Here is a 14,715-nt window from a genome sequence, read left to right as displayed (position 1 = left end):
TCTTCACTCTCACTTTTCACTTTCATGCATTGGAGAAGGAAATGGCAGCCCACTCCAGTGTTCTTGCCTGGAGAATCCCAGGGACGGGGGAGCCTGGTGGGCTGCCGTCTATGGGGTCGCACAGAGTCGGACACGACTGAAGTGACTTAGCATAGCATAGCATCAGATCTCCCATTTTCTTAAAATCTGATTTATGAAAACAGTCTCCTAACTGTTCTTTCCATTCCAAGCCATTCTCTATAATCCTGCAACCAGCAGTCAAAAATGCAATCTGTCATTCCCTAAATGGTTTCCTTTATAACCAGTTTAAAGTTCAAGATTGTTACCATAGTATACAAGTGCATGTGTGTGTGCTAAGTTGCTTCAGTTGTGCCTGACTCTTTCTGACCCTATGGTCAGAGTGGGTTGCCATGCCTGTTCCAGGGGAATCTTCCCAACCCAGGGATCAAACCTACATCTCCTGCATGGCAGGAGGATTCTTTACTGCTGAGCCACCAAGGAAGCACAGAATATACAAGTCACACTTCCTAAAATTATGTGATTCAAAAAAAGACTTGAGTGCCTGGGCAGACTGCTTTGCTCCAGCAGTACTTATGTATTTGTTGAATGAAAATGAACATCTGGTCTAATTTTGACTCCTATGCAGTTTGTAATTGACTGAATGGGAGTCAGTTTAGAGGAGAGAATATTGCTGAGTGCTGCAGCTGTAAGAATCTCTTTTAAAAACCTAAAGTCTGTTACATAAATTATGTACTCTTTAGACTCTTTCCCACGTTCATTTATACAATTGATCATTGAAACTGCTTTAGAAATATGTGTATCAAATATTTAGCATATTTCAAAGCTTCCTTAATAACATCCCTAATAAGTGGATCTAATTATGTGTTTATTTACTACAAACACCTATGAATAGCAGATAACCTAATTATAGTTTATTATTACCTCTGAAGCATTCCAATGAAAATGTTTTCTCTCACAGAGTTCACATTGCTTTGGTGCATGAGTATAGAAAGCAGCAGATTGTTTTCCATGATAGTAGGTTTTAAATATTTACCTGCCTGTGCTGCATAATTTAGCACTAGGGAGTTGGATAGATGTCATGCCAAGGTTACAGAATATATTTCCCCTCTGTGACTTCTATGTGAAGTTGTAAAAGTGGAAAGTATTCTACTGTTTTACTAACCAATTAAAATTTGTTTTGTACAAGTAAATCCACAGAATACCAATGTTTGTGGTATACACAGTTTTATTTTGTATAATTACCATGTAGTTTAATGAAAGAATCAAAGCATTGTTTCTCACATCCTGTTATTGTATATTAAAAATAAAATTTATTTGCTCTTGTAATCTAAGACTTTATGAAAGTAACAAAAAAATCATCCAGAAAGCTTGTTAAATGTATATTATCTGTCCTAAAAAATCAAAACAAAGTTCTGTATTTTAAAATGTGGATCCACCAGCTGTCTAATCAGACAAGAAAACGGTTCTTTTGTTCGCTCACTCTAATAAATGTTACATCTTACTATATTCTTTGTGTGATTGGTTATTTGGTTGCCCTACTGCATAACAGAAAATAAATAGTTGTGCAGTTACCTGTTTTTGTGAGAATAATAATAAAAATAATTCAAACCATTAAACACATAAAAAAATGAAAACGTTTCAAATCTAATTTTGAACTTTTCAACTCTGCATTCTGAAAGATTTTCTTTCCCATGTGGTTTCATAGTCCGCTAGTACAGACTGTTAATTTTTCACTTCTAGCTCTTACTGTAATTCCCTACGCAATTCAGAAGCATGTCTCGTAGCCCTTGTTCCAGCAAAATCTTACAGCATTACACTTCGCAATAATTTAGTATTTCTCTCAACACACCTTGTGAAAGAGGATAAAAATTTCCATTTCATAAAAAGCCTTCGCAGACTGTTCTGTTTCAATTCTGGAAAATAAATATGGAAAATGAAAGCACACATTCCTTGATATTTTATAAGCATTTACCTATAGTCCCGTCAGAATACTTTCACAAAAAGAAAAGAAATACTTGTATTTTTTACCAAAGTGGAGCTCGGTAGAAAGGTCTACATTAATCTAAAGGATTTAGTCAGTCTTCAGAAACCGCTTTTGGGGTCTGCGGGTGTTTCGGGGAGAGTGAGAAATAAACGGCACAGTGCATCCTGGATCTTGTAGTTCCCGCGTTCGAGGAGAGGGCGTGGTGTTCACGGCACGCTGGGAGTTGAAGTCTGTTCAACAGGAACTCAAGGCAGGAATGATGTTTTGTCTGTCAGAGACACCGCTTATAGGTGGATACTTTCCCTTGGTTCTGTGCTTGCTATATTGGTGGCTTGGAGCGAAAAAAGGATGGATGAAGTAAATAGATCAGGGGCCTGTCGGTATGGCTATTGCACATTTCAGTTCAGTTCAGTTGCTCAGTCGTGTCCGACTCTTTGCGACCCCTTGGACTGCAGCACGCCAGGCCTCCCTGTCCATCACCAACTCCCTGAGTTTACTCAAACTCATGTCCATTGAGTCGGTGATGCCATCCCACCATCTCATCCTCTGTCGTCCCCTTCTTCTCCCGCCTTCAATCTTTCCCAGCATCAGGGTCTTGCCATTGGTCTGGCTATTGCTGCCGCCAATCTATAGGCTTTAATGCCCCGGAAGTGGCTGACCTACTAGGTTTGAAGGGGGTGGGGTGGGGCGTTTCTCTGACTACGGTGGCCGGGGAGCTCGAGGTGCCTGTGGCTGCGGCGCTGAGGTCGGAGAGTCGGCTTGTATGCGCGCTGCTTTTGGGGCGGCTGCTGCTGGAGCTGGAACATTTCCTGGTTGGTGGCTCCTGCACATCGTTTACACTTCTCCAGTTCTCTTTTTGGTGAGGGAGCGACTTGAGGTTCTTCTGACTCTGCTAGCCTCAGGAGAAGGTTGGGACTTAAGAGTCTCTGGTCCTCTCGAAAGATCGGGTTCCTTGAGGAAGAGGCGGGGGTTGTCTTGCCCTCAGTGGAAACCCTGTGGCCAACCTTTTCGGCTCTCTGAGGGTTTTGGCGTCACCCTCATCTCTCCTTTCTGGTACCATTTTTCTGACTCTTTGCCCTTCCTGGGCTCCAGCGCTAACCCTAAGCCTTCCTGTGGGCAGCTGTTTCCCCTCCTCTAGAGGGTTTTCTTAGGTGTTTCAGGCACGATCTCTTTTCTCCTCAATTCTTGCATCTATTTAGCTCCTTCCCTATTTCTCTCCGATAAAAAAAAAAAAAAAGAAGAAGAAGAAGAAAAAAAAACCCAAATCAGATCCTCAAGATCTTAATCTTCTCATTCCTCACTCCTTTATCCCTTTTTAGGCCTTTGTTACTGCTTCAGACACTTAATACATTTGCCTGAATATCTTAATGCTTTTCCATCCAGACCTTAACAGTTTACTCACTCTATTTGGTTCCTACTCATCCTCAACCCTTCCACCTCCATCCACATCTCAGGGCTTTTTTAGGTTGGAGGTTCAAATACATCGTTATGATGACTGGTGAATACGAGAGACTGTCAACTATCAGCTAAACGTGACTCTATGGACTTTATACTTAAGATCTCTTTGGCTTACGTTTTCGGTTTGTTTTGATTATTTTCCCACAAGGGTTACTGCTACCCCATGGTTAGAGGAGAATACCTCCTTCCTAGAGCTCCTTGTATCTGAAATACTTTTCCTACTCAAGACATATGTCCCCAGTGGAATTTTTGCGATGATTTTATGTCAATTAATAGCAGATAGACACAATTAATAATAGATAGACACAATAGCTCTTTCCTCCTTTGTTGTTTATGATTGGTGATTAGATTGTGAGTCATTGAAAGTACCCAGAGGGATTGGAAAAGCTTTGAAAGGAAAAGTTTGTGTATATACCAATTTACAAAGTAATAAAGTGTCTTCCGTGAACAAGGGAGAGTTTCTAATTAGTTCAGTAATCTAATGCTGTGTTGAATTAATAATCTCACTGTAAAATTCTGGGAACTGTTTAAAGTTAAAAAGTAGCCAATATAAGAAATATTATAGGTTTGTAAAAAGAGTTTAAAACCCATTTTAACTGATCCTCTTTTTTTCCCTGTAAAATTGAATGCAAATATATTGAAGAGTTTATTTGTTGTGATTGTTTATCACATATTTCTATATATTTTGATAGAGCTGATAAAACTGCTTTATATAATTTATTACTCACTAGTGTTTTGTAGACAGAAACTTTTGTACTTCTTGGCTTTCTGGGGACCATGTAACTTCAGTAACTGCAGCTTTCTTTTATTCTCAGTATTTTACTACTCTAATAATAAAGTTATTGTTCTTCTTTAGGAATCAAATATAATCTCTATGTGTCAGTAAAGTATAAATATTAATACTTGTACACTGTCTACTTGGTGGGGTTATTCCTAATTAATTAGAAATGGTTTCAACCATGCTTAAGATTGAGGGTGAATGTACATATAATATTTCAGAATTAATTCACTCATGAATTCTTTATTGAATAAATGATGAGGTTAGACATTGCTCAAACTTAATATTTTTCCTGAGATTTTATTCATTTAATAGGCATTTATTGAATGCTTCTTACTGTTTAACTGTTGTCACACTATCATCAAAACATTTACTGAGAGCATCTTCTTGTCCTCAGCTCTGTACTAGATGCTTTAAAGCATTATTGTATTGAATCATTATAACAACTCAGTGTGCTATTGAGTATTATTTACATTTAGCAGATGAAGAAACTGAAGTTCAAGGAGTTCAAGTCATTTAGTCCAGTTCCTTTTGACTCTTCCCTCTTATTACAGCTGCAAAGATTTGTGCTATACCCTGGAGTATGTTATTGTTGTTCAGTCGCCAAGTCAACTCTGCGACCACATGGCCTGCAACATGCCAGGCTTCCCCGTCCTTCACTGTCTCCTGGAGTTCACTCAAACTCATGTCCATCGATTCGGTGATGCCATCCAACCATCTCATCCTCTGGTGTCCTCTTCTCCTTCTGTCTTCAATCTTTCCCAGCCTCAGGGTCTTTTCCAATGAGTCAGTTTTTTGCTTCAGGTGGCCAAAGTAATGGAGCTTTGGCTGTACTTTGCATTTAAGTTAAATAAGCAGGCTGACAGAATACAGCCTTGACATACTCCTTTCCCAATTTTGTTTCATGTCTGATTCTAACTGTTGCTTCTTGACTGCATACTAGAGAGCATTAATTCAGTAGATACTAAGCAGCTATTATGTACCAGATACCCTTCTAGGTGCTGGGAATATAACTGAACAAAAGAGACAAAAATCCCTTCTCTTAGGGAGCTTACACTCTATCAAAATGTATGACGTGTAAACCTTGCCTTCAGGAAACAGAAAATACAACCAATATGGGGGGCTTCCCTTGTGGCTCAAATGGTAAAGAAAATGCAACCAATATGCATTAGATTTCATCTGTTTTAAAATGTTAAGGTTGAAAGATTAACTAGGGCATATTTCATGAAGATGAAATATGATTTAGAGCTAAAGTATTGAGTAGGAATTTGGTAGATAGAAATTGGGAGGAAAGTAGTTCCAGTTTGAGGCATAAAATGAGCAAAATTCTAAATTATAGGAAAGAGATTAGTGGAAAGTATAGATAGCTAGACTGGTATCTTCAGTTCTTTGCATATAGGTGCACAGCGTTGACTGAATTTGAAGCAAATATTTAAATGAATGAAGCTAGGGCAAGAACTCAGCAGGCAACGTGGAATTAGATAGGTGTCATGTCATTATTCTGGGATTTAAGGAAAGGAATTGATTTGATAGCTGTTGGTGAAAGAACCAGTAGGCCCTGTTAATTATTGAATACTGGCAGTAGCACAGTAGCCAATGGAAAAGGGAGGTTAGCCTACCAGGTTTGGACTGAGTGAGCCAGATTTACCTGTTTCATCAAATCATGAGGTTTTTTTCCCCCTTGTTTGTTTTATTCCAAGATGTGCCATTATTTTATGAACTGCTATGAAAGAAAAAAATTGCCAACTAAGCATACAGAGATTGTTGACTATAAGATGTATTCCGTTTCGGAGTTAAAGATGTAAAAATAAAAAAAATGAAATCACAATGTGTGATCCAGAAATGATGAAATAAGGTACTCCTTATAATTTTTCATGAACCTTATAACTACTTAATTTTTTTGACTATTTATAAATAAGTTTGTAATCTTTGACATGCATTCAATCATTTAGCATTTATGTATTTATTTACTAGGCAGTTTTCTAGGCCACGGTGATATGGTGATGAGTAAATAGCGTCTCTACCACACAAAATGTATGAGGGAAGGCAGACACAAATATTCCATCAAAAAAGGTAAAGGTGCAATTGTTTGTTAAGTTTTATGAAAAAAGCCTGAATGTTATACAGAAGAAAAACTGTTTTCAGAGAAGATAGTGTAGATGACAAGAGGCCATATAAGAGACGATAATACCTTAGACAAAGTGATGGTGAAGGTAAATAAAACTGGAGGGATTTTAGAGATGTTTAGGTGTGGAATTTGGTGATTAATTGGGTATGAGAAATGAGGGAGAGAAAGGTGCCGTTGGCCACCACTAGATATTTTGGCTTGTGTAACTAGATGGATTGTGGTACAATTCATGAAACAGAAAACAGTGTAAGATGACTGGGTTTGGAGGGGACATGCTTTGTTTTCACTGTGGCATCAGTGTTAAAGGTTAATGTCTTAATTATTCTTTTTTTCCTTTAATGTCATTGTTTAAGTATATTTGAGGAATAGTGTACCTGAAATAAGTTTTTTCAGTATTATTTTTCTTGAGTGGGCAGGGAGGAAGTTCTAGATGAAGGCCTTTGGAAAAATATTGGAATTTGTTTTGAATTTTTATGTAACATATTCAACCATATATATGAATAGATAACTGAGTAATAAAGCTATATATCATCTTTATTTTCACTTGGGATTTGGCAATAAATTGAGCATCTGGTTAAATTCTAACTTCAGTTGGTGTATATATAAACATAATTGTGTTTTAGGGAATGCTTTTGGTTTTTTCTGAAATGACTCCTTTATGTAATTTTTGGTAGATATTCGATCAATACAGTTGGTTATTTAAAAGTTATATCTCATAGTAAAAAGCTGTAGAGAGTACAGAGCAAAAAGCTTGGGCTTGGAGTCAGGTTGCCTGGATTCAAGGTGTGTTTTGCTATTTTGTAGCAGTATAATCTTGCAGCATTTAGCCTTTGTTAGTTTTTAAATCTATAAAATGAGTATAACAGTAATACCTGGCTTAAAGAGTTGTTGTGAAGATTAAATGAGGTGGGATGTGTGCATAGGTTAACAAAATTCCCAGTACAGAGTTTGTTTTATTATTGTTATGATTATCATTATAGTGATGTTGTGTCTGAGATCATCTGGATTTCTGTACAACATTTTAATTTTAGAGTTCCTTTTAACTTATAGATCTCAATTGGGTAAAAAATTTTGTTTGGTAGTCATATTTGGATTTGGGGAAAATATAAGAAAACTTTTGTTCATTTACAATTACTCATCCTAAATGAGTTAGCATATGTCATCTTTCCCAGAATTCTCACCAGAATCTGCCTGCCAATGCAGGAGACTCAGATTTGATCCCTGAGTTGGGAAGATCCCCTGGAGAAGGAAGTGGCAACCCACTCCAGTATTCTTGCCTGAAGAATCCCATGGACAGAGGAGCCTGGTGGGCTATGGTCCATGGGGTTGCAAAAGAGTTGGACATGACTTAGTGACTAAATAACAACAGCAACAGCTACAATTGGAAATTAATGATGGATTGGCTTGTAATTACTTATTATTTGTTAAAATTATTACTTTTATTTTTAGTCCAACCTTTCTGGACTTTTATTGGCTTTTAGGTCTTATGGATAGGGTGAAGAAGTAGTTAAATGCTATAAAATCTGATGAGCTGCTCAATGTCAGTTTAATTTCCATCCTTCTTTTTTCTCCCAACTTACTTTCTTTTGAAAGTTATAAACCTATAAAAAAAGTCGAAAGAGTAATACAATACCTATATATCCTTCACCTAGATTCACTTGTTGTTAGCATTATGGCTCGTTTGCTTTTTCTCTAGCATGTGTGCACGCACACACACACATACATGCACTTAGTCACTTTAGTCGTATCCAACTCTTTGTCACCCCATGGGCTATAGTCCACCAGGCTCCTCTGTCCATGGGTTTCTCCAGGTAAGAATACTGGAGTGGGTTGCCATTTCTTCCTCCAGGGGATCTTCTCAACCCAGGGATGGAACTCACATCTTTTACGTCTGCCAGCATTGGCAGGTGAATTCTTTATCACTAGTGCCGCCTGGAAGCACACACATAAATGCACACTTTTTTTTTCTTGTTGAACCATTTGGAAGTAAAGTAGAAACATCATGACACTGTCTTCCTAAATATTTTGTCATGCATCTCCTAAGATCTAGGACATCCTCTTAACATAACTATAATGCTATTAGCATACCCAAATAATTTAATTTTTATTTGATAATATTACCTAATGTACAGGCCATATGAAAAAAATTCAAATTTACCCAAATGTTCCAGTATTTCCCTTATAACTTTTCAGGAAAAAAATATTAAATTTAAGAGGAGATTATAAATTATACCTAGTTGTCACATCTCTCTGTTTTCTTTTATCTAGAACAATCCTCATCTTTTTCCTCCTGTCTTCCTTCCTTTTTTTTTTTTTGGTCTTTCAAGACTTTGACAGTTTTGAAAAGTCCAGGCCAGTTGTATGTAGAATGTCTCACAAAATGAATTGGATTGTTTCCTCACAGTTTCAGGCTATGTGTTTTTTCCCCCTAAGATTGTTATTATATAATAGTTATTGTAAACTTTTCGTTTGATTACATCGAGTAATATAATGATAATTTGTAAGTTATTGGTGATGTTAAGGTTGACCACTTAGGTTAGATTCCTACATTCTAAAGATATCTTTTCTGTTTTGTATTTAATAATTAATCTCTGGACGTGTTACTTTATCATTGGATATTCTGTTTTCTATTAATTTTTTTCTATAACAGTGGTTTTAGTAACCATAGATGATCCTTTTCTGAATCAACCATGGCACTGGTGGTTTGCAAATAATGGTTTTCCAGTTCTCTCATTCTATCTACATGTTGGTTGACTATCTCTCGAAAGAAGATATATTCCTTCTCCTTTTCTTTTTAGTTTCACTGTGTACCCAACAATTCCTTTTTAAAAAATTTATCCAGTGTGATGATCTGTTACCAGTATTCTTTTAAACAATAATGACATTACTTAGTTTATTTATGGCTGTGTTGGGACTTCACTGCTGCACAGGCTTTTCTGGAGTTTGCCAAGTGGGCTTCTCATTGCAGTGGCTTCTCTTGTTGTGGAACATGGCCCTAGGGTGCACAGGTTTCAGTAGTTGTAGCACGTGGGCTCAGTAATTGCAGCTCCTGGGCTCTAGAGTACAGGCTCAGTAGTTGGGTGCACAGGCCTAGTTACTCGCAGCATGTTGAATCTTCCTGGATCAGGGACTGAACCCATGTCTCCTGCATTGACAGGTGGTTTCTTACCACTGAGCCACCACGGAAGCCCGTGTTAGCATTATTCTCTTTTGATGATTGAGTTATCTCAAATTTGATTAGTCCCTTCAAAGTAGTTCCTATGACCTTTGTATATGTCCATATTGGTATTTGGGCACCTTCTTCCTTTTTTGTGCAATAAATGTTGCAGGCTTACCTTATCTATTCTCTGCTTGAGGCTTGGAATCAGCACTTTGACCACCCTTTTTTACCGCCAGCACCCTTGTTCATTTTAGTGGAAAATGGTACTTAGAAACCAAAATTGGGCATTGAAAAAACTCATTACTACTGGAGTATCGTTGCTTTCGGGCCCTTTAAATGGACACACACACACACACACGTTTTAAAAGAAATCATGATTTTATAGGATACCTTCAAGTTCAAAACCACAGAGTTCAACTTTACCTTCCCTCAGTTTATATTTGTGTCTCCCTTTTCCTACAGGGAGAATTCTGATTCTCAGCCATATTAATATATTTACTCATTTATATTTACTCTGTCTTACACACATATATGCCTGGAGGAGGGCATGGCAACCCTCTCCAGTATTCTTGCCCTGGAGAATTCCATTGACAGAGGACTCAGGCAGGCTATAGTCCATGGGGTCGCAAAGTCAGACATGACTGAGAGACTAAGCACGCACGCACACGCACACACACACACACACACACACACACACGCTAGTTTTGGAATTACTATACTGATACTCCCTCCTACAACAGATTTACCAAGTAAAGATTTCTTTGCCAGTTTATGTCCTTGGAATATATCCCTCTAAAGATGTATAGTCAAAGTAGATGTTCAGAGTTATTTGAATTATTTTTTCTGTGATTATATTATCAATTTAAAATATAGTTAAGTTCCTACTAAACTACTTTTTAATAGATTTCCTGTAAAATTGGTTATCTGTAAAACTACTAAAGTAGACATAATAATTTAAAATGATATCATAATATATAGTAATAGGAAACTCTAGAATAGAGAATATGCAGTTTTTATCTTTATAAGGCTTTAAACTCATACTTTATTTTCAAACTGGTGTTATTTTTTTATTATTTAAAATTAAAAATGTTGAGAAAAATGACATCAAACAATCCCAGTTGTAAGCCAGAACAATTGTGTTTGTGAACATTTTAAACAATGCTCTTCTTTTGACTGATAATACAATTCAAGCATTAATCTTAACAATAGATATAATTGTTCAGGGTGCTTTAACTCACTCCTAAAAACTATGGCTAGTGTTTTCCTGTATTTACACCCAGAATAGAAAGATATTATATAAGTCCTTGTTCTTCATATTTAAAGAATGCCTTTTCATGTGTGAATATTCTCACTGGAAAGGGAAAAAATATTTCTCTTAATAATTGAGCATTTTATATTTCTAATGTGAGACATAATAGCCATATTCAGTCTTGCATTCTGATTAGTTATAAACATCTTGCTGATTAAAATGCCGGGTTAATGGGGACAGGAACTGGGTTTGGTGCTTATTGTATTTCCTATACACTAGAAGTGAGCACTGCAATACTGGATGAATGAATAAATATGATGCTTTGTGTTTATATGATATGTAATTTCTAGTTTAAATAATATGGTTGCACCTTTTCCTTGACAAAAGTATCTAATGGAATGGGACTTAGAGGAGATCTTATCCAAATTTGTTTGTTACAAATCTCAAAATCACTGTGTCTCACACTGAATCCCCCATCTTTCTTTAGCTTTTTATCCCTGAGTTCCCCTTTTCTGTTAATAGTATCATTATCCTCTTAGACATCAGACCTGAAATCTTAGTCACTTTAGTCTCTCTCCTGTATGTGGGCATATAAATATTCATATACAGTGTTGCTCATTCTGCCATCTCAGTTTCTTCCTTGTATCTCCTTATTCCTTATCCCCTTACCAGCACCCTGATTGAGGCACTCGTTACCACTCATATAACAATCCTCTGACTAACTGAAGGAATTAAGAATATTGAAAGTGAAAAGTGGGGTGAGGAACAAGAAGTATGTCTTTTTTTTCTCTAAGATTTATTTTTGGCTGCACTGGGTGTTCATTGCTGCTCAAGGGCTTTCTCTAGCTGTGGAGAGCTGGGGCTGCTCTCTAGCTGTGTTTCACCGGCCTCTCATTTGGTGGCTTGTCTCGTTGCGCAGCAGAGGATCTAGGTGCCCAGGTTTCAGTAGTTGTGGCATGCGGGCTCTAGAACGCATGCTCAGCAGTTGTGGTGCAGGGCTTAGTTGCCTCCCAGCATGTGGGATCTCCCCAGAGCAGGACTCAAACCCGTGTCCTCTGCATTGGCAGGCTGATTCTTAACCACTTGACCATGAGGGGAGCCCAGGAAGTTTGTCTTAAACTTTCTGATGGGCTGTCAAATGGAAGAGGGATTGATTTCAGAAAACACAACTAGGAACTGTTCGTGGAAATTATCAGGACAGAGACTTTTGGTTTTATATGTCATTCAAACAAGTGTAGGTGTTTAGAATTGTTGTTGTTGTTCAGTCACTAAGTTGTCTCGACTCCTTGTGACTCCATGAACTCCAGCATGCCAGGCTTCCCTGTCCTTCATTATCTTCTGGAGTTGACTAAACTCATGTCCATTGAGTCAGTAATGCCATCCAACCATCTCATCCTCTGTTGTCCCTTCTCCTCCTGTTCTCAATCATTCTCAGCATCAGGATTTTTTCCAGTGAATTGGCTCTTGGCTTCAGGTGGCCAAAGTATTGGAGCATCAGCTTGAGTATCAGCCATTCCAGTGAATGTTCAGGATTGATTTCCTTTAGGATTGATTTGTTTAATCTCCTTGCTGTCCAAGGAACTCATTATGTTAGTAGAGAATAGAGAATAGTTTAAAATATTATCAAACTTTTAAACTTAAAGCTGTATATTCAGCTCAGTACAAAGCTCATTGTATACTGAGTCCCCTGTCTTAGGAGTGTTCACTCAGAGACTGGTTGAATGCACTTGGCAAGGTTGTTCTAAAGGAAATTGTGCTGCTGTATGAGTGGATGAACCTGATTAGTGATTAATAAGTCCAAACCAGAGAGCAGATCAGATTCCTGGGAGAAGAGTGATTATTTTTTTTAACTTACACATTTTCTTTCACTGCTGCTGCTGCTGCTGCTAAGTCGCTTCAGTTGTGTCCGACTCTATGCGACCCCAGAGACGGCAGCCCACCAGGCTCCCCCGTCCCTGGGATTCTCCAGGCAAGAACACTGGAGTGTCTTGCCATTTCCTTCTCCAATGCATGAAAGTGAAAAGTGAAAGTGAAGTCGCTCTTTTGTGTCCGACTCTTAGCGACCCCATGGACTGCAGCCTACCAGGCTCCTCCGTCCATGGGATTTTCCAGGCAAGAGTACTGGATTGGGGGGTGCCATTGCCTTCTCCGACTGCTCCCACCCAAAAAGTGGAAGATAGAATTAGGAGAAGCTACTGGTAGATTGGAGTAGCTTTCTCAACTCACATCCATTGAGTCGGTGATGCCATCCAACCATTTCATCCTCTGTCATCCTCTTCTCCTCCTGCCTTCAATCCTCCCCAGCATCAGGTTCTTTTCTAAGGAGTTGGCTCTCCTGTATTCCAGGAAGATTTTTTACTGACTGAGCTGTGAGGGAAGCCCCTGTGCTTCACTGTCTCCCAAGAGTTTGCTTAAATTCATGGCCATCAAGTCAGTGATGCTACCTAACCATCTGATCCTCTGCCACCCCCTTCTCCTTTTGCCTTCAGTCTTTTCTAGCATCAGGGTCTTTTCCAATAAGTTGGTGCTTTGCATCAGGTGGTCAAAGTATTGGAGTTTCAGCTTCAGCATCAGTCCTTCCAATGAATATTCAGGATTAATTTCCTTTAGGATTGGTTTGATCTCCTTGCAGTTCAAGGGACTCTCAAGAGTCTTCTCTAACACCACAGTTAGAAAGCATCAATTTTTCAGCCCTCAACCTTCTTTATTGTCCAGCTCTCACATCCATACGTGATTACCAGGGAAACCATAGCTTTGACTAGACGGACTTTTGTTGGCAAAGTAATGTCTCTGCTTTTGAATATGCTGTCTAGGTTTGTCATGGCATTTCTTCCAGTGAGCAAGCGTCTTTTAATTTCATGGTTGCAGTCATCATCTGTAGTGATTTTGGAGCCCAAGAAAATAAAGTCTGTCACTGTTTCCACTTTATCCCTATCTATTTGCCATGAAGTGATGGGATGGGATGCCATGATCTTATTTTTTTGAATGTTGGGTTTTAAGTCAGCTTTTTCATTCTCTTTCACTTTCATCAAGAGGCTCTTTAGTTCCTCTTCACTTTCTGTCATAAAGGTGGTGTCATCTGCATATCTGAGGTTATTGATATTTCTCTTGGCAGTCTTGATTCCAGCTTGTGCTTCCATCCAGCCTGGCATTTCACATAATGTACTCTGCATGTAATTTAAGTAAGCAGCATGACAATATACAGCATTGACGTGCTCCTTTCCTAATTTTGAACCAGTCTGTTCCACGTCTGGTTCCAACTGTTGCCTCTTGAGTTGCATACAGGTTTCTTAGGAGGTAAGTTGGTCTGGTATTCACATCTCTTGAAGAGTTTTCCACAGTTTGTTGTGATCTACACAGTCTTTAGCAAAGTCAATGATGTAGAAGTAGATGTTTTTCTGGAATTCTCTTGCTTTTTCTCTCACCCACTGGATGTTGGCAATTTGATCTCTGGCTCCTCTGCCTTTTCTAAATCCAGCTTATACATCTGGAAGTTCTCGGTTCATATATTGTTGAAGGTTAGCTTGGAGGATTTTGAGCATTACTTGGTGACTCATGTGAATGAGTGCAATTGTGCACTAGTTTGAACATTCTTTGGCATTGCCCTTCTTTGGGATGGGCTTCCCTTGTGGCTCAGCTGGTAAATAATTGCCTGTAATATAGGAGACCTGGGTTTGATCCCTGGGTTGGGAAGATCCCCAACTTGGGGAGAAGTTGGGGATCCCCAACCTTGGGAGAAGGTAAAGGCTACTCACTCCAGTATTCTGGCTTCGAAAATTGTATAGTCCATGGGGTCACAAAGAGTTGAACACAACTGAGTGACTTGCACTTTTACTTTCTTTGGGATTGGAATGGAAATGGACCTTTTGCTGTCCTGTGGCCACTGCTGAGTTTTCCAAATTTGCTAGTATATTGAGTGTAGTACTTTCACAGCATC

General features: G+C 38.5%; 1 protein-coding gene across 2 annotated transcripts in view; it reads left to right on the top strand.

The window, feature by feature from the left end:
- The first annotated feature begins 2,719 nt into the window (after positions 1 to 2,719).
- ATG4C (autophagy related 4C, cysteine peptidase) overlaps positions 2,720 to 14,715 on the top strand; it is a 97,705-nt gene continuing 85,709 nt past the window's right edge. The window contains exon 1 of one of the 2 annotated variants that reach the window (XM_010833903.1): positions 2,720 to 2,817. The gene's annotated coding sequence lies outside the window, so the exon portion shown is untranslated. Of the gene's footprint in view, positions 2,865 to 14,715 lie in introns of both variants that reach the window. The other variant, XM_010833902.1, reaches the window with a different exon arrangement.

The sequence above is a fragment of the Bison bison genome, unplaced genomic scaffold (assembly GCF_000754665.1).
Source record: "Bison bison bison isolate TAMUID 2011002044 unplaced genomic scaffold, Bison_UMD1.0 scf7180017863957, whole genome shotgun sequence".
NCBI classification, from domain to species: domain Eukaryota; kingdom Metazoa; phylum Chordata; class Mammalia; order Artiodactyla; family Bovidae; genus Bison; species Bison bison.
Note: the sequence above shows the minus strand (reverse complement) of the source record. Positions and strands in the feature narration are given on the sequence as shown.